The sequence below is a fragment of the Schistocerca nitens genome, chromosome 2 (assembly GCF_023898315.1).
Source record: "Schistocerca nitens isolate TAMUIC-IGC-003100 chromosome 2, iqSchNite1.1, whole genome shotgun sequence".
Taxonomy (NCBI): domain Eukaryota; kingdom Metazoa; phylum Arthropoda; class Insecta; order Orthoptera; family Acrididae; genus Schistocerca; species Schistocerca nitens.
The window spans coordinates 861,331,453-861,352,823 of record NC_064615.1 but is presented as its reverse complement, the minus strand read 5'-3'; the positions used below and the strand labels follow the sequence as shown (position 1 = coordinate 861,352,823).

At 45.5% G+C, this 21,371-nt stretch overlaps 1 protein-coding gene across 4 annotated transcripts in view; it reads left to right on the top strand.

Moving 5' to 3' along the window:
- Positions 1-21,371, top strand: part of LOC126237122 (E3 ubiquitin-protein ligase CHIP-like) — a 92,789-nt gene that overhangs the window by 29,818 nt on the left and 41,600 nt on the right. The window lies entirely within an intron of this gene.

Sequence of the window (21,371 nt, the reverse complement as noted above, 5' to 3'; positions counted from 1 at the left end):
TAACCATCACGCCCCATAAGACATTAAATATGGTCCAGGGTATTATATTCCACAGGGACCTTCCTTTGCAGTCCGACAATGATCTGCGCGGCAATTTAGAGCAGCGAGGTGTACATTTCGTCCGGCATGTCCACCAGGATCCAAGGGATAATCAGGTTGCCACCAGTGCTTTCATCTTCGCCGTTGAGGGTGATATATTGCCCGAGAAGGTAAAGATGATGGTCTACCGCTGTGATGTAAAGCCCTATATCCCTCCCCCTGTGCAGTGCTTTAAGTTCTGGAAGTTCGATGTCTTCCCGTTGTACTTCCAGCATCACATGCTGAGATTGCGGACGCCCATCACATCCCAATACTCCATGTGCACCACCTCCCATCTGTGTCAACTGCAGAGAGCACCATTCTCCTTGCTTGCCAGACTGCAGGATTCTCCAGAAAGAGAGGAAAATCATGCAGTACAAGGCCCTGGACCGACTGACCTACTCTTGAGGCTAAGAGAAAATTTGAATGCCTGCATCCTGTGCGTATGACACCGTCTTACGCCGCCGCTACAACTGTTCTGGCACCATCAGCACCGCCAAACCAAGTCACCTCTCAGAGCCGGAAGACTACACCTGCCCCCTTGATGGTGGGAGCATTTCCCTCCCTGTTGCTCCTGCACCTGCACCACCTGCTTTGGGAGCAACTTCCCCCCTCCCCCCCCCCTCTCCCCCCAACCCCATCAGGGACGTCCATCCCCACTTCTAAGGCCGGAGAACCGTAAGTCTTCTTCAGCTTCTCTTGCTATGAAGGGGTCCCTTGGGTCACTCCCTTCCCAGGTTTTTGCTAGTGGGAAAGACGACACCCACCAGTGGCTGAAGAGCCCAAAAGCAGCTGGTCGTAGGGCTTCACACTCATCCTCAGTAACGGAGACTGAGTCAGTGAAGTCCTCCCAGCCAGGGAAACCCAAGGAGCAGTGAGAGAAATCCAAAAGGAAAACACCTAAGACAAAGGAAATTGCGGTGGCACCCACACTACCGCTACCTACAAGCTCCGTGTCTGAGGATGGGGTGGTGATTTTGGCGTCTGCTGAGGACCTAGATCTTGCCAGACCCTCATACACAGTGGATATAGACTGCTCAGGCAATAAGTCAGTGGCAGCAGGTGACTATGAGGTGTAAACTGCCTCATTGAATATACCATGCCTTCACAGTCTCACGATGATGTCATCCTCCAGTGGAATTGTGGAGGTTTTTTCCACCGCCTGGCTGTGCTACGGTAACTGTTAAGCTTTACACCTGCTCTCTGCATTGCCCTCCAGGAAACCTGGTTCCTGGCAATGCAGACCCCAGCCCTCCACGGCTATAACGGATATTACAGGAACTGTAGCGACTATAATTGAGTGTCAGGTGGAGTTTGCGTTTATGTCCTAAACTCAATCTGTAGTGACACTGTGCCCCTTCAAAACCCTCTTGAAGCTGTGGCCATCAGAATAAGGACGATGCAGGAAATAACTATCTGCAATGTAAATCTTCCTCCAGATGGTGCAGTTCCCTTGAATGTATTAGCTGCACTGATTGATCAACTCCCTAAACTTTTCCTACTTTTGGGAGATTTTAATGCCCATAACCCTTTGTGGGGTGGAACCATACTTACTGGCCGAGGCAGAGATGTCGAAACTTTACTGTCACAGTTTGACCTCTACCTCTCAAACACTGGGGCTGCCACACATTTCAGTGTGGCTCATGATAGTTACTCGGCCATTGATTTATCAATTTGCAGCCCAGGACTTCTCCCATCTATACACTGGAGAGCACATGATGACCTGTGTGGTAGTGACCACTTCCCCATCTTCATATCACTGTTCCAGCATCGGGCCCACGGACACCTGCCCAGATGGGCTTTAAACAAGGCGGGCTGGGAGACTTTCACCTCTGCTGTCACCGTTGACTCTCCCCCAGATGGTAACATCGATGTGATGGTTGATCAGATGACTGCAACAATTGTTTCTGCGGCAGAAAACGCGATCCCTTGCTCTTTAAGGTGCTGGAGGCGTTAGGTAGCCCATTGGTGGTCACCGGAAGTTGCTGAAGCAATTAAGGAGCGTTGGTGAGCTCTACAGTGGCATAAGCGGCACCCTTCAATGGAGCACCTCATAGCTTTTAAACGGCACCGTGCCCGTGTTCGCTACCTTATCAAACAATGGAAGCAGGAGTGTTGGGAGAGATATGTCTCGACAATTGGGTGCCATACGTCAGTTTCTCAAGTCTAGGCAAAGATCAAACATCTTTTTGGGTAGCAGACTCCAACAGGTGTGTTCCCAGCGTTACCGTAAGTGGTGTGTTATCTACCGATGCAAACACGATTGCCGAGCACTTTGCTGAGCTCTTTGTTTAAGCCTCTGCATTGGAGAATCACCCCCCAGCCTTCGCACTCTCATACGGTGGCTGGAAGGGAAAGTCCTCCAGTTCAATACACGCCACAGTGAATCCTATAACGCCCCATTTACAGAGTGGCAGCTCCTCAGTGCCCTGGCACATTGCCCCGACATAGTTCCTGGGCCAGATAGGATCCACAGTCAGATGATTAAACATCTCTCATCTGATTACAAGCGACATCTCCTCGTGATCTTCGACCACATCTGGTGCGATGGCGTCTTTCCAATCGCAATGGCGGGAGAGCACCAACATTCGGGCCCCCAGGGGCTCAGCATTCATTTGCTGAGTACGGGCTTGGGGACCCCGGGGTCCTGAGCTGGGGACTGGTCGGCGCTGCCGGTCTCCTGTCACCGTAACCCCTGGACATGCTTCAGCGACCACCGTATGGCGCGGCGGTGGAATGTTGTGTGCTGCGGGGAATGTTAATCTTGGCTTGACCGCCTGGATTGCGAGGAAGGCCAACCTCTATAAAAAACCCTCAATCTTCCAGTGTGCTCCGCGCCTATGAGATGCATGGCTGTTGAGGTGGAACAGTCGCAAGCGGGCAACCTCTGCCACACCCCAGTTGTATAAGGCTTACTCAGGCACGCGAGGCTCTGAGTGGACCTTTAGTTCCCTAGCTGCTCGTGGGACCGCAATGGACCCTTCGACCTCTACATTTCCCCCTACCAGTGGCTTGGGTGGGCCACTGGTAGGAAAACACACCCCATCGAAGAAGCGACTTCGTGCTGCGAGTCTTCCAGCGCCTAGTGTTGATCGAGATTTATCAGACTGTCGTAACAGAGCACATGCTGATAATCAGAATGTGTTTTTGATTATTAAACGAAAGGAGGGTAGCTTTGAGAGGGTTTCTCCCTTTTACATCCACAAGGGTCTTGAGGGAATTGCAGGAACACTTAAATCTGTGAAGCGACTGCGCAATGGGACTCTGTTAGTTGAGACATCTAGTTCCCGTCAAGTCACTTCTCTTCGGAAAGCAACCTGTCTCGGTGAGTACGCTATCGAGACCGAGCTCCACTCCACTTTGAATTATAGTAAGGGTGTTGTGACATGTAGGGACTTGGTGGATATCCCCACGGACGAGTTAAAAACTGAATGGGCTGATGAAGGTATTGTTGACGTGCAGCATATTATGAAACGAGTCGATGGGAACCTAGTCAAATCCGACTCGTTTATTCTCACGTTCAGATGCCCACGACTCCCAGAGCATGTTAAAGCGGGGTTCTTACGTTTGCCAGAAAGGCCATATTTCCCCAACCCCATGCGCTGTTTTAAATGTCAGCGCTTTGGGCATACTACGTTGGGGTGCAATGGGATAGCCACTTGTGGTAAATGTGGTCAGCCTGCCCATGAAGGAGCCAATTGTTCATCGCCTGTGAAGTGCGTGAATTGCTCTGGGAGTCACCCTGTCTGCAGCCGGGTCTGCCCCATCTATCTCGACGAACGGAAGATCCAGGGGATCAAAACATCTAAGCGCATCCCCTATGGTGAGGCCAAGAAGCTCTTTAAGGCCATGCAATCTCCTGTGTTTACGACATCTTTCGCTTCCGCTCTGAAAAAACCGGTACAAATGGCCACTGTTGCTACGCAAACGGAGGTTGCTAGTGTTAGCACTAATACCTGCATTTGCCAGTGCACTTGTGCTGCTGCGGTTGTTTTGAAACCTGCGGCTCTCCCCGCAACGTCGGACAAGGCCGTGATTGCTGACATTGGGGTACTTCCTGCCTCTTCCCATATGGCGCCTTCTGCCCAGGCGGGTACAGCTCCACCTGCTGCCAAGGCTCTGCCTTCTAAGCCCCCCAAGACAAAGACGCCGAAGGTGAAGGTTTTGCCACCTGAGGAGACTGGTCAGGGTCGGTCCGATGACAAGGCCATCGTACTGCCTGACATCTCCCGTGGGTCGTCATCGGAGCTGATGGACATTGATGTCGACCGGGGGCGATCTTCTCGCCCCAGGAATAAATCTCCGGCCAGTACGGGCTCTCCTCCAAAACTCAGAGGCAGCGTGAAAGTTCAGCCACACTGATCACTGGCTCCCATATTACAGTGGAACCTGAACGGGTTCAGGACGCATGTGGCCGAATTACAACTCCTTGTACGAGAGTGCCCTTTGTGCTTATGTCTCCAAGAGACACATTTTCGGGCCACTGATGCTCCTTCTTTACGGGGCTATACCGTATATCGGAAAGATGATCTGACGGGGGAAAGGGCAAAGGGTGGTGTTGCGGTTTTTGTCTGTGACATGCACCCCTCATCTGAGTTCCCTCTCGTTACAGACTTGGAAGCAGTTGCAGTTGACCTTCTTGTGGGTCGGAGGCTCACAGTCTGTTCACTTTACTTACCACCTCAGGATGCGATAGACTCTGAGGCTCTCACAGACCTTATTAGCCAACTGCCCCGCCCATTTCTTCTTCTGGGGGACTTCAATGCTCATTATGTCTTATGGGGCTCTTCGACTACTTGCCCCAGGGGTCGCATTCTGGAAAACCTCATGATGTCCGAAGAACTGTGCATCTTCAACTCTGGTGCTCCCACTCATTTCTGTACTGCTTCTGGGTCGTCATCAGCTATTGACCTTTCCTTTTGCTCTCCAGCACTCGCGGATTCTGCTCTGTGGGAGGTTGCTGCTGACCTCCATTCTAGTGACCACTTCCCCCTTTGGATTCGCCTCCTGGCTGAGGCTATGGCATTACCAGTGCCGCCCCGGTGGCACCTCTGCAGAGCTGACTGGACACTTTTCAGCCAACTGGCTGTTTTGGAACACCGTGCCAGCATCCATGAATGGGTAGACCATGTTACAGCCATGATCTCCCATGCTGCTGAATTGTCAATCCCACGGTCATCCGGTCATCCCAAGAGGCGTCCTGTCCCTTGGTGGACCACTGAGTGCCGCTCAGCCATCCGAGCCCGCCATGCAGCTCTGCGCCGCTTCAAGTGCCGTCCCTGAGCCGACAATCTTGCGGCCTTTCGGGTGGCAAGGGCCAAAGCGCGGCGAGTGATTAAAGAGAGCAAACGACGGTCATGGCAATCGTTCTTGAACTCCATCTCCCGTTCCACGAATTCTACGAAAGTATGGGAAGCCATCAGGAGGATTTCCGGGAAACTCGGCCAGCTACCTGTCACGGCATTGCTGCATAAGGGGAGGCTCCTCATGGCGCCGAGAGACATTGCCCAGACACTGGCCATGCATTTTGCAGAATCTACCGCTACTATTAACTGTGATCCAGATTTCTGCCGCTACCACACTGCCATCGAGAGGGGTCACTTGGACTTCCGGGCTCCAAATTCTGAACCCTACAACTGCCCCTTCACAATGTGGGAACTGGATTCGGCGCTGTCTGTGGCTCATGACACTGCGCCTGGTCATGATCAAATCCAGTACAGCATGCTGCAGCACTTGTTACTGCCTTCCAAGGAAGTTCTCCTGAATTGTTTTAATATGATATGGTTATCTGGCACGTACCCTGACTCGTGGAGGGAGGCGATTTTGATCCCCCTCCTCAAACCGGGGAAGGACCGAACGCATCCCAGTAGTTATCGAAGTATTGCTTTGACGAGCTGTGTCGGGAAGACGTTAGAACGCATGGTCAACCATCGCCTGGTTTGGCTGCTCGAAACCAGGCAGCTCCTTAGCCCCTCGCAGTGTGGCTTTCGGAGATGTCGTTCAACTATAGACAACTTGACGCTGCTTGTGGCGGCCATCCAGCAGGCCTTCCTACGTAACCAGCATTGTCTCGGTGTCTTCTTTGACATTCGTAAGGCGTATGACACTACTTGGCGCCGCCATATCCTCAATCAACTCCATGAGTGGGGTTTTCGTGGCCGTCTCCCCATCTTCATTCGGTTCTTTCTTTCCCACCGCCTCTTTCGATATAGGGTTGGTAATGTGCTATCTGATTTGTATGTGCAGGAGAATGGTGTTCCTCAGGAAGCGTTTTAAGTGTCACCCTCTTTGCCGTCGCCATTAACAGTATGACGTCCACTATCCGGAGTCCTGCCCAATGCTCCTTGTTTGTGGACGATTTTGCTGTTTTCTGTTCTTCCTCCAGTCTTGTCACTGCTAGTCGGCAGTTGCAGCTTACAATACAGCGATTAGAGGCATGGACTGCGAAGACGGGTTTTACCTTTTCTCCAGACAAATGTGTGTGTGTGTTCATTTTAATCGTTCTCGACGTCTTTTTACCTCCCCTGAATTGCGTCTGAAGGACACCATTCTTCCTTTTAGCGACACTGTGCGGTTCCTGGGCCTCACTTTTTGATTCCAAGTTGTCGTGGTTGCCTCACTTAAAGACCTCAAGGTGCGGGCCCTGAAGGCACTGAATATTTTGAAGTGTCTGAGCCATCGGTACTGGGGAGTAGATCGGGCGCGTCTGCTGCAGTTTTATAGGGCTTTCGTCCGATCGCGTCTTGACTATGGTTGCACCGTGTATGGGTCCGCAAGGCCTTCATATCTGAAGATCCTTGACGCAGTACACCATGAGGGTATCAGGCTGGCCACTGGTGCCTTCCGTACCAGTCCCATCTCCAGCCTGTGTGCTGAGGCAGGGGAACCGCCGCTCACCATCCGGCGGAAACTCCTCATGGTGCAACGGGTGTGTCAATTCCTTGCCTGTCCTACCTCCCCTGCGTACCCTACCGTTGCCCGACCGCCTATGGAACGTCTCTTTTCCAGTCGTCCCAGGACAACGAGACCATTTGGAATTCGTGCCAAGCATTTGCTTGAGTCCCTTGGTGTGGAACATGTGGCCCCCCAACGACAAGGTTTTACCCGCCTGCCTCCCTGGTTGCTCCAGAGGCCCAGCGTTCTTTTAGACTTGTCGGAGTACCGGAGGAGCTGCACTCCTGCGTTTGTTTTTACCTCCTTATTTTATGATCTTTTAAACCGGCATCCCGACCATGTACCAGTATTTACGGATGGATCTAAACGGGGCGACTCTGTTGGTTGTGCTGTTGTTTTCCCTGATCGAGTCGTCAAGTTACGGCTTCCTGCGGCGTTTACCATCTTTGATGCCGAATTGTTTGTGATCTTGCGGGCATTGGAGCAGATGAGATGTGTTCCCAGTTTTAAGTTCCTCATCTGTTCTGACTCCCTGAGTGCCCTTCAGACCATGCAACACTTGTACCCAGTAGGTACGGTCGTCCAGAACATCCATGATGCCCTACTCCACCTGCAACGGCAGGGGAAGGAGGTTTCCTTCTGCTGGGTGCCAGGGCACTTGGGTATTAGGGGAAACGAACTGGCGGATGTGGCTGCTAAATATGCATGTTCCCTCCCTCACGTTGTTGAATGTGCCGTCCCCCTCCATGCTGTTACCTCCCTCCTGCGTTTTCGCGTTATGCGTCAGTGGGAAGAGGAGTGGCTGGCAGTCGGTGAAAATAAGCTGCGTCTGGTCAAGGCCACCACGCGGCCATGGCGTACGTCCTACCAGTCATTCAGGCGGGATGAGGTTCTCCTCACTCGCCTCCGCATCGGGCACAGTCCCTTAACGCATGGTTTTTTACTCCGGCGGGAGGACCCCCCAATCTGCAGTGCTTGTGGTGTCCAGATTACTGTCCGCCACATTTTACTTGACTGTCTTTTATTCTCTGACCAAAGGGCGGTGGTTTCTTTGCCACCGAATTTGCCCTCTATTTTGCAAGATGACGCAACGACTGTAGTTAAGGTCTTACGGTTTTGTGTCCTGTCCAATTTGTTGCCTCGGATTTTAGGAAGAGGGTTTTAATGTGCTGCTGGGTGTCTGGCTCACCCAGGTTTTAGGTAAGAGGTCAGCCAGTCACGATTACCTCCTTGTTTCCCTTCGGTTCTGTTCTCTTTTCCTTGTGTTTCCTTTCCTTTTTAGTGTGTTCCTTCTCCTCTTGTTTTGCCTCCGTATGTGAGGATTTGGAACTGCGTCAGGTCTGTGTCTTTTAGCCGTTCTCCTTGTTCGCTGTTCGTCTTAGTCCCTTCACTGCATGTGTTCCTGTTTTTATGCGTTTGGGCGCTGATGACCACGCTGTTTAGCGCCCGTAAACCTCAAACACACACACACACACACACACACACACACACCAACACCAACATTCGGGTGCTCAAACCCAGTAAAAACCCGCTTTATGTGGATAGCTATCAGACCATCAGCCTCACCAATGTTCTTTGTAAGACGCTGGAACGTGTGGTGTGTTGGCGGTTGGATTGGGTCCTGGAGTCATGTGGCCTGCTGGCTCCATGTCAGGGAGGCTTCCGCCAGGGTCACTCTACTGTTGATAATCTTGTGTCCATCGAGTCTGCCAGCCAAACAGCCTTTTCCTGATGGCAACATCTGGTTGCCACCTCTTTTGACTTATGTGAAGCATACGATATGACCTGGCGACATCATATCCTTGCCACATTGTATAAGTGGGGTTTCCTGGTCCACTCCCGATTTTTATCAAAAATGTCCTGTCGCTCCATACTTTCCGTGTCCAAGTTGGTGCCTCCCATAGTTCCGTCGATATCCAGGAGAATGGAGTCCTGCAGGCCACTGTATTAAGTGTCTCTCTATTTTTAGTGGCCATTAACGGTCTAGCAGCAGCTGTCGGGCCCTCCGTCTCATCTTCTCTGTATGCAGACAACTTCTGCATTTCATACTGCTGCTCCAGTACTGGTGTTGCTGAGTCGCACCTACAAGGAGCCATCCACAAGGCGCAGTCATGGGCTCTAGCCCACGGCTTCCAGTTTTCAGCCGCAAAGTTGTGTGTCGTGCACTTCTGTTGGCATTGTACCATTCTCCCGGAACCAGCACTTTACGTTAATGATGATCCATTCACTGTAGTGGAGACATATCGATTCCTAGGACTGGTTTTTGACGCTCGATTGACTTGGTTCCCTCATCTTCGTCTGCTTAAGCAGAAGTGCTGGCAGCACTTTAATGCCCTCTTTTGCCTGAGCGATACCAATTGGGGTGCAGATCGCTCTACGCTGCTGCAGCTCTACAGAGCCCTTGTCCAATCCCGAATTGACTATGGGAGTGTGGTTTATGGTTCGGCAGTGCCTTCAGCGTTGCATTTACTCGACCCTGTGCACCACTGTGGGGTTCGACTAGCGACAGCAGCTTTTATGACGAGTCCGGTGACCAATGTACTGGTGGAGGCTCGTGTCCCTCCATTGCAGATCACACGTGCGCAACTGCTCCCCGGTTATGCAGCACACATTCGTAGTTCCCCCGAGCATCGCAATTACCGTCTCCTTTTCCTGCCCGTGGCAGTCCATCTCCCATATTGGCGGCCCAGGTCGGGGCTAACGATTGCGGTTCGTGTGCGGTCCCTTCTGTCCGAACTGGAGTTCTTCCCTTTACCACCTCTACTTGCAGTCCGTTCACCTATGCCTCCATGGTGTACACCTCGGCCGCAGCTTCGTCTGGACCATTCGTGTGGCCTTAAGGACTCCATTAACCCTGCGACTGTCCGCTGTCACTTCCTCTCGATTTTCGACATGTACCGGGGCCATGAAGTGGTTTACACTGATGGCTCAATGGCCGATGGTCACGTTGGCTTTGCCTATGTTCATGGAGGACATATAGAGCAGCACTCCTTGCCTGATGGCTGCAGTGTTTTCACTGCAGAGCTGGCGGCCATATTTGTGCTCTTGATCACATCTGCTCATGCCCAGATGAGTCATTTCTCCTGTGTACTGACTCCTTGAGCAGGCTACAAGCTGTCGACCAGTGCTACCTTCATCATCCTTTGATACCGATCATCCAGGAGTCCGTCTATGCCCTGGAATGGTCCAGTCCTTCAGTAGTGTTTGTCTGGACCCCAGGTCACGTCGGAACCCCAGGCGACGAACTTGCCGACAGGCTGGCTAAACAGGCTACACAGAAAATGCCTCTGGAGACGGACATCTCCGAACCTGACCTGCGTACTGACTTAACGCCGCAGGGTTTTTTGGCTTTGGGAGACGGAATGGCATAACAGTACGCACAACAAACTGCGTGTCATTAAGGAGACTACGAATGTGTGGACATCTTCCGTGCAGGCCTCTCACAGGGAATCAATTGTCTTCTGCCGCCTCCGCATTGGCCACAGTTGGGCGACCCACAGTTACCTCCTGTGCCGTGAAGACCAGACTCAGTGTCGGTGCGGTGCCCAGTTGACAGTGGCCCATCTTCTCATGCACTGTCCCACTTTGACTGCCCAGCAATGGAATCTTGGGTTCCTGGACTTGTCGCTAATTTTATCTGACAATGCCTCATTGGCTGATTTAGTGTTAAGTTTTATTTGCTAGGCTGGGTTTTATCATTTGATCTAAGTTTTAGCACATGTCCTTTGTCCCTCTGTGTCCTCCACTCTAGGTGGAGGTTTTAATGTGTTGCAGAGTGGCTGGCTTCTCCTTTTTATTCTCATGGTCAGCCAGCCATGGTCACTGCTTTGTTGTTTTACTCTCTTCATCCCGTTTTTTGTGTTTCTGTGGTTTTCTCTTCACCCTTTTGTCTATATACATGTTTGTTGCCCTTCATCGTTCTTGTGATTTTTCCTTTCATTCCATTTCGTGTTGTCAGTCTCGTTTGTTTTATTCTCACTCTTGTGGCATTGTCTTATTCGGAACAAGGGACTGGTGCCCTCTTAGTTTCGTCCCTTCTCCCCCACCCCCCTTTTTTTAATCCAACCAACAATCCATCACTGATAGTGGCTTCAAGATTCATTTACCAAATGAATTTACTTTGTATGATGCATAGTTAGATATAATTCTAAAGGCACTGGGTCAGATGACACATACTTATGTCGAGAGCATTAAGTGAAACTGCATCATTTAACCAGTGAAAGTACAATGTTTTTAAAAAGTGGAGAATGTCAGCCAGGAGTTTAGTTCCCAGTTGACAGAGAATTTTTTACAGTTTCATATTTTGTTTTTCATGTTTTGAACATTTCATGAACTAATATGAAGATATTGTTTAACGCTATTTCTGTTATCAGAAATTAAGTTGTTCAGAAGTCATATGGTGTAATTTCTTCTTCAGTCGTCCTCTCTATCAACTTCAGTGCTGAGTATTCTCTGCGGTGAGGGGGGGGGGGGGTTATCCCACAGCACTTCTTTTCTCTATTCAGTATGTGTTTATTAAGTTGTGTTTGATTCCATTCTTTAATGCACTTTGTTCACTGCTGTGGAAGGTGCTGTAATTTGTTGATGGAAATGCCTTCACCTTTAGAACATGTTAACAAATGAAGTTTTAAAATTGGAACGCATTTATTTGATTTGTATTTTATGTATTGTATGTAAAGAAAATATAAAGAAAACACAAAAAATTTTCTACTATATGTACTTGACTGCAAATGAATGTTGAATCCCCTCTGTTTGAAAGTCCTAAAGCCAGTCGCAAAACTGGATGGTATTATGTTAGTTCTTATTTTGTACATTAGGTTATAGTACAAAATGATATTGAATCCCTTCCAGAAATCAAGAAACATGACATCAGTTGCCCTCTGTATCTCATTGACAAACAGAAAGAATTGAGTTTTACAAGATAACAGTGTGTGGAGTTCATGTAAATTCCTGCAGAAGGAGGTTTTCTTCTTCATAAAGGCCATAATTTGCAAGCAAACAGTTTGTTCCACAATTCTACAGTGGATTGATATCATGTGTACGTGCCTTTAATAACGGTAATCTGTCCAACAATTTTGAAACAGAGAATGTCCTGCCCCTTTTCGCATTTAGTTGGAACCCTTCATTGTTTCAGAAGCCTGCAATGAGATGCTGCTTGAGGGAGAGTGAGTTCTTTTCATGTAACCTGTGTAGAGCTGTACAGATGTTTTGTCAGGTCCTGTTGCATTTTCTCTGTTAAGCAATTTCAGTTCCTTTTCTATTCCTTCAGCATATGTGCAAGGATTGAGAAGAAGCACAGTATAATGGTCATCTGCAGTTAAATAAATTTAGAAGAATGAATTCCGTATTGTGATCTTATCTCTGTTATTTTACCTTCTGTTGACAGAAAAATCAGTGAGTGTACAGATGATGGTTTAGATACATTTGCTGACAAAGCTCAAGACCAAAACTCCTGAGGATTTTTCATCAGCTAGATGACCAAAATTTTACTTTTGACTTCACTGAGCATGTCTTACATTGTTCGCCTTATGCTTATTTTAATGACCTGATTAGAAACTAGCAGTTTTTTAATGATTTTATGCATACTTTTCTTAAATGTATTTAGACTTCTGTTCAGATTATGACTTATTTGTTGTGATTTTTCAAAATATATCACAATGAACTGTTGGTATGATATGAAGGTTGTTCAATAAGTAATGTGACGCATTTTTTACTCTCGACCTAATTAGTTTCAAAAAATGTAACTTTGTTCTGAAATACGTATACATTCACACACCATCTCCTCTGTTTCCAGTAAATTTTGGTAGATGGCAGTGCTGTAAACAGTCTTCAAACTTTGCATCTGCATGTGAGGTACATCCTGAGCAATGAGCAGTTTTGAATTTCTTCAGGCAGAAGACCAAACAATCATAAATATTCATAGGCATTTACAGAATGTCTACAGACACCAGGCAGTTGATAAAAGTGCAATAAATCACTGGGCAAAGCATCTATTATCAGCAGAACAAGGGGAAGGAAATCTGCCTGATCTCAGAGTAAGCTGTCCACACATAGCTGTGATGCGTGCAATGTTGCAGTGGGCAGAAGTCATATTCAAGGTGCTCAATGAATAACAATTGAGTATTTCATTGCTCAACTGGACATTTCCATTGTTAGCGCTGTCACACGTGTCCAGCAGTTAGCATATTCCAAGGTTTGTGATCATTGGGTTCCTTGAAGCCCACCATATTCCAAGGTTTGTGACCATTGGGTTCCTTGAAGCCTACCATATTCCAAGGTTTGTGACCATTGGGTTCCTTGAAGCCTACCTAAAAAGGAAAGAAGGAACATCTGTGCTGAATTTCTCGCGTCTTATGAGACTGATGGTGACATTTTATTGTCAACCATTGTCACAGATGGCGAAACTTGAATTCACCACTTTGAGCCTGACATAAAACACCAGTCCATGGAGTCTCCTTCGAAGTAGTAGTCCAGAACAATACCTTCAGCTTGTAAATTCAAGGTTACAGTCCTCTTGGATTCTGAAGGGTTTATTCTGTTCAGTGTCCTTCCTTCTGGTCAAATGATTGACTCTGAAGTCTCTTGTCAGAGTCTTAGGAAACTAAAGAAATGATAACAGCATATTTTCGACCACAAAAATGTGAATCCGCTTCTCCTTCTCCACGATAATGCAAGGCGACACACAAGTCTGCATGTACGAGAGGAGATCACAGAACTTGCATGGGCTGTTCTTACTCATCCACCCAAGACCGTGGATCTTGCATCTTCTGATTTCCAACTCTTTGGCCAACTTAAGGGTTGACTCTGTGGGAAGCACTACAGCATAGAGGCTCCCAAATTAAGTTGGCCTAAGGCTGTAGATCTCAATGGAGATTACGTTGCAAAACAGGATTTTACTGCCAGAGAATTGGGAGAAAGTATGGTGTTAATAAATCACGAATAAAACTATTCTTTTATTTTTAAATATTGGTTTTAGTACACGACAGTGTGTGTCCAATTTCCATTATTCTCTGTCATCTCAGTGATCTTTTCTTAACTTTCTGGGTCTCATTGCTTTTACAATGTCCTCATTTTAAGTTTTCCTCAGCCTGCCATGTTTTCCGTGAGTTTGGTTGTATCCACAGCATAGGCTTCTTAGGTAACTTGGATTTGTCCATCCATTGGACATGACCATACCATATTAATTGTTTCCATTTGACATCAGTTGTCAGTAACCTTTCTACACCCATTGATAATTGAGCCTCTTTATTAAGTATTTTCTCTTCTCTGTATATTCCCAAGGACCATCTGATCACATCTAGTTTGGTGGCCTCCAACTTCATATTCTCTGTAACTCTCCATGTGTCTGCTCATACAGCAAAGAACTTTTCTTTAGAATTTCATAGATAATGTTTTACAGTTTAATTCCTTTTTCGTTAATTCAAAGGATTAAATTTAAACAAGTAACAAAAAATAACAAAATAAAACCACCCTGCTTTGAAAAAATAGTGTTGCATTACTTATTGAATTACCCTTTCGCTAACATGAGATATCTTGGACTGTTTGAAAACCTACCGAGCTTAGAAATTTTCATCTATTTTATTTATATTATTTACGTGTATGCATTGTTTGTAGGTCTTTTATAGAGTGGTAGTTCATGAACGTAGGCATTACACACACACAAGCATCGTATTCCTTACGATAATAATGTGTGTCTCTTCTTACACATTTCCCATCAGGTCTTGCATGGGAGCAGGCATTGTCTGGTTGGGTTGGAATTCTTATCTGCTGTTGGAATGGCTTCCCTGCTGATAACTGAAAGGATTGCAGAGTGTCTGATGTTGACATCTGCCGGTCTGTTTGATGTTCTCCTTTCAGTGTTTGGTAGTAATCTAAAACTACTCTCTTTTTTATGAAATTGTGGATAATGGGGATAAACTTAACATTTTCATTGTCCTTCCATTGTATTGCAAGCATTTTTCCAATTTTGCATTCAGTGGTTTCTCCTGTGCTTTGTTGTTGAGAGCTGGTGGCATGTACTTTCTTGTCAATATCCATTGATTTTTTGATTAGAAGATCTGTGAGCTGAGCTGAGGAGATGTATAGAACTTGTTCATTGTCAAGCAATTTCTTGTACTGAGATTTGTTGTTTTATTAGAACTATGAGTGAAAAAATGGCGGAAAGTTCTCAAATTCTCAATCCAGCGTTGTTCCATTTCCTGTATAGATTATAAATAATCAGAGACACCATTATTTGATTCACAGAGCATATACATGGTGGTCAGAAACTGTTTGGAAAGCTTGTAACCAAAAAAAATATTTTTTCTGCCATTTCCGAGTTACATAGCATTGAAATCTGCCAATCAGGCCATTGCACCTTCAGATTCAAGCGGCCTGCCAGATACAGTTAGTGTCAGTTCTCAAAGCACAGATGGTAGCGCATGAGACTGCTCAGCCTTTGGCTTGGGTTTGATCCTAACTACTGTCCCATGTCCAATTTTTGTATCATCTTGTTTGATTTTAGGAAACAAAGTGAAGAACATGTTTGGTGACAATGTCTATCGCAGGCCACCTGAATTTGCACGGACAATGGCTTGATTTGCTAACTTCAGTGCTAATTAACTCTGAAATGGTGCACGCATCAAATTTTTTTCTTGAAAATTATTTCTTAGCACAGCCTACCCTGCAAAACTCTTAAAAGCTTTTCAAGCCGTTTCTGATCATAGTTTTATAGTAAACTGTGCCATTTCTAATGGCATAAATTAGTGCACTCAACCAATCTGCCCTCTTGTAAAGTAGTAGTTAAATGTCTGTTGGGCATAGGGCAATTTTTAAATTTTCTTCTAGATACTGGTCAGTTCAACATAATTTATTCAGTTTCTATCAGAATGATTTCATGGATTAAACTGGAAGTTATCATTCTTGGAATCATTTTGCTGTATATTGATGAATAATTATGAGACTGAGAAAAAGAGATGTTAGAGTCACTGTCCCAGTCGAAACTTACCTCACTGCCTGTATCTTAAATGCATACGGCAGAACAGTAACCGTATCGAGCCTAGCACTTGCGGCAGAGAATATCCCGGGCGTATTTCTACGACAGTCAGACACTTGCATTGCTAGTGTATTTCCCACCACTTCAGAAAGAAAGTAGTGGTAGTGTCAGCAAAGGTCTGTCGAGAATATGTGAAACGGGGACTCGCGAAATTGTGCAGAAACTGATGCAAATGATATTTACGTGCAAATTGTGCAACTGGGATGAACTGCAGCTGAAATAATGCTCGGTAGATTGCAAGATACAGAAAGAAAGTAACGTGTTCGAGTTAATCCAGGAAAAGTGCTTGGCGAACAGAATGAAATTGCCACTCTGCAGCGGAGTGTGCCCTGATAGAAAACTTCCCGGCAGATTAAAACTGTGTGCCTGACCGAGACTCAAACTTAGGAGCGTCGCGTTTCACGGAAACTGCTCCACCGACTGAGCTCAATTGGTAGAGCCCTTGCCCACAAAAGGCAAAGGCCCCGAGTTCGGGGCTCAGTCTGGCACACGGTTTTAATCTGCCAGGAAGTTTCACGTTGCAAACAAATTGGTCTGTTCGAAATAACTCGGGCAAGTTTGTGATGAAGCCGAGTTTGTTTTTGTAACAACTTTTTAACACAGTTGTCGAACTACAGTGGGTGTTTCTCATCCCTCACAACCTCGCTGGGGAGGTAGAGCATAATACTTCTGGATTTTATCCACTGATATTTCACATTTTTGACCTAGAGATGAATTTTGGTGCATTCTGTTTCCTGTCACCCACTTCCTAAGTGAAATATGAGGGCATGCTGAAAAGTAATACTTCTGAATTTTTTATTCTTATCTCAATAGTGTTTGAGATATTTCGTGCCACGCATTTTACTCGATCCGCTCTTCAACTTTGCTGACGCAGATGGCAAACCTCTGCCACTAGAGGGCTCTGAATTGTAGCATGCGACAGGGTGATGTGTAACACAACTATGTCAGTGCGTGAGAACTGACCTGTTGTAATTGAGAAAACGGAAAGCACAAATTTGAACAGTTCATCCACACGTGGAGCACCCTCTCCTTCAGCACGACAATGCCAGACCACACGAGCGCCGCGATATCTACAGCAATCTGATGCCTCGGGTTCATCGATCATTTTCCATACAGTCCTGATACCGCTTCCATCTGATTTTTATCTGTTTCCAAAACTTAAAGAAGCTACGCACTGACTCCCCTTTGTTGGGTAACAATTCCTGCCAGATACCTGTGGTGAGGGCAAGGGAGGAACAAAAAAACCACAACAAAAAGAAATGAAACTACATCACGACTTATGCTACAGGGGACCAAAACTATACTGCTAAAATTACAATGTACAAAGAATGACAAGACAATAAAAACAAATCGTGTTGTCTCTCGAGACTAGAACTGCCAGTGGGACATTTTTGTCCCGTAACAAAATTTTAATCCTGTTCCCACTTTTAGTCCTTTTAGGAGGTTCGTGACTATTAATTCAGTACATCTGGAGATGTAGTCAATAGTTTGACTCCACAGTGCAGCTATCGAGTGTGCACCTGTGACTTTTCGCAACTTTGAGACGTAATATCTCTGACAATATTTTCTTGAAAGAAACAAAACTAGACCGTCTTGTACAACATTTTGTGCGCTCTTAAGCAAAATAATAGGGAAGATTTTCCGAGCAATTTTCGGATGAATAATTATAAGTAAACTCGGCTGAAAAACACACGCAAGGAAAAATGTGAAGTTTAGCTATTTATATTTCCGGAAGTGATTGCGGGTTTCACCTGATACTTTGCATATAATAACCAATAAGAGGCCTTAGAATATAAAATTTCATCCCCCTTCTGCTTTTCAATAATTTAAAAACTGAGGAAACAGCTGATGATATTTCTAAAAAAACCAAAATGGCTATTTTTGGCCCACTTTTTTCAAAAAAGTATTATTTACAAACTCTTTTAAACCTTTTTTGTTACAAATACCATATTCTAAACCATCTAAAACTCTAGATTTGATGTTGCAATGGAAGTATATAAGGCCTTAAAAATGATGCAACAAGGTAGAGGTGCATTGAAAATGGGTCCATATTCAGTTGGTTCTCAGATTAAACCTGACATCTATCATTATGTTCTGCAATTGTTTAATACTCTTTGGGGAAGGCAAATATCAAAAGTCTTGATGAGTGGAACATGAGATAAAGTTCGAATAACTCAAAAAATATCAGAAAAGGAGTGCCTTCTGTCACTACTCATTGTGACAATTTGAGTCTGTTTTTCGCTATGAGTACAGAATCGAAGTGGTTATAAACTTCACAGTATAACTCTGCATTACCGTGGTAGCGGAAATCTAGGTTGTAAAATTGTTGCCAACAGCTGCAGAATGCATCTTATAAATAGTTTGCAGGTTTTATACCATTGTCACATTGTGTAAATTTCGGTGAAGTTCATAGGAGTATTCCTGACATTGGAATGGATTCAAGCCGTAGAATATCACTAGTATGTCTTTTTAGTGTATAATGTCTTTTAATGTGCTAGTTTAATTCTGGTTTAAGATATACCGCACTTTGTGTTAGCATAGTCTGTGGTTAATGTGGAACATAAGTGTTCGCATGGACAATTGTATAAATGTAAAAAATAGTCTTCACAGGTTTGCCACTGGATCAAGTTTTGCAAATGCCACAATATTTCCTCGGACCAACTGTCCGACATCTTCACGTGGTTCAACCTTGCTAGGAACCTAGCCACCAGCAAGACTGAACCACCTGAAGATGTCGGACAGTTGCTCTGAGGAAAAATTGTGGAATTTGCACAATGTGATCCAGCAGCAAACCCGTGAAGACTAATCACAATTGTATAAATGCATTGACATGTTTCATGGTGGCGTAACCACTGCTGATTCCATGTAAAGTGAGAAAGCCAGCATTCCCATTGCCACAGGGGCCACACCAGATATCTGTGCAATGACAGCTATGAGTGTTTTTTTTTTTTACCACAGGTTCCCATGCATAACTGGTTCTTTACACAAAATCCCAAGCTGATGATATGTTTCTGTAAGTATGAGAGCCCAAAGTTAGAAGAGGTCTTTTTTAGGGTCCTAAGCTTATGTTTAATTCAAGCTACTTGAATTTTTTAGATGTTTCATCAATCTGCTGTGGAATGTCATGGAGGAAACTGTACTGCCTGCCAGATGCTATCACTGATGGGATTGTTTGGGAGGAAATTTTGCTGAGACAACCGAAAAATTACGCTTTCCAGTAAACTCCACAAATTGGTAGAGCCACAAAAAGAGAGAAAACTATTCTTTTTTTTAGATTCCTTATCCCAATTCATTTTTATGAACAGAATTTTGTAGAGCTGAATGATGTCTTAAAGAAACAGAAAAGACTACTTATTTGCAGTTTTTCTGACTCAAGCTCATTTCCTTACCATCAAGACGTTTGTTGTCTCTGCAGAGAGTACTAAACAATTGTAGAACATAATGGAAGAAGTCAGATTTAATCTGAGTACCATCAGTATATGGCCTGACTTTCAATGCACCTACACATTGTTGTTGTTTTTTTTAAGGCCCTATATGCTTGCGTTGCAAAATCAAATCTAGTTTTTAGGATGATGAGCAGTATTTCCTGTCTGTTTAGCTTTCAGTCATTTCATATAGAGCATGGTTGTTGACAGATTCCAGATACATGCTAAATACTTCTACAATCGTGATAAGGATGAAACTAGTCGTTGTGGTAAACGTAATGTAGCTTTCAAAATTGGTATGTTCGTCACAGTGTTTCGAGGAAAGTTAGAAAAGAATTTAATAATTCTCAATTCTTTGCATTCAGATGTACAAAGTGGGACTAACACAAAATCAAAGCCTGACACTGTGACATGTTTCGATGAAACTAAGTACAGAATGAATGTTGACTTGATGACTTGCAAGCACTCTATGAAGCTGAAGCTGATAGAAGAAGATGGTCTGTTCATCCTTTTTAGAATATACTAGTTTTAACAGGCATCAGTGCCTAGGTAATCTACAGAAAGGTAATAAACATCAAAACAACAAGGTGAGATTTTCTTTTCAAGCTGGTGGGCTAACTTGCCAAACATTATATAGGAACCTCGTCAGAGCATTAGTTGTTCATGTTGAACCATCAGATGTACCTAGAAGTCACTGCTGCTACCATCCACAGCACCAGTAAAATTTATCCCAAAAAATTTGGCATGCAAGCATACTCTCACCATTTTGTACGTGCAACTCACCTTGAACTCCCAAGCTCCCTTAGCCCTAACTCACCCACACCCATCGGTCCATCACTCGTCAGAGCATTAGTTGTTCATGTTGAACCATCAGATGTACCTAGAAGTCACTGCTGCTACCATCCACAGCACCAGTAAAATTTATCCCAAAAGATTTGGCATGCAAGCATACTCTCACCATTTTGTACGTGCAACTCACCTTGAACTCCCAAGCTCCCTTAGCCCTAACTCACCCACACCCATCGGTCCATCACTGTAAATTTGTCGTACCCATCCACCTCCAGTTTCCTACCTCACTCACTCATTCAGTGCAGCTCATTGCCATTATCTCTTTTGTGTCTCTCTGTCATTGTCACTCGTGTCACAGCCACAATCCTGTGTGTTCTGTCCTACAACAACAGTTACCTCTCACTGTCACTGTCTCCCTCTTGCTCTCTGTTACCGCTAATATCTCATCCCTTCCTACTACTGCTCCATCTTCTCACTATCACTGTCTCTCTCTTCCTTGTTGTCATTATCATACACACTGTCTCTCATTACCACTGGCTCCCACCCACTCCAACTTCCTCCGTATTCCTCTCCACCCCTAGCTCTGCCTACTTCACTCTTAGCCTATTGCTGTTCTATCACTGTCATCTATGTTCCGCTGCCACCTGACCCTCTCTTTGTCTAACACTGGTATTGTCTGTGTAGAATCTTGTACTGTACGAATCGAGGGAGAGGATGATGTTTGGTGGCTGGTGTCCTCTTTCCACAACACAACTGCACACATGTATTAACCAGGGTTCTTTATTTAGATTAACAGGAAGCAACTTATCTTTAAGAGTGCCCACGTGTTAATCTACAAGCCCATCTGTAATAGCCCACGTTAGCCTCACCGTTGGTGAAGTAGAAGACCCGCTACGTGATGAATGACAGTCACCAAACTGGAGTGCGAATTAGTGCGTCAGTGACAGAGAGACTGCGCTAGTGTCTGAGACTGAGCCCTCCAGTCAGCGGAGGCGAAACACAGTCACTGTCTGCCATCTTCCAGTTTCTGTTTCGTCTCTTTGCTACTGCCACTGTCTTCTTCTCTCTAAGCATAAATAATTGTGAATATGTTCACATGCCAAAGTTTTTGGGAAAATTTTTAAAGGTTTTGCGGAAGGTAGAACAAAGCA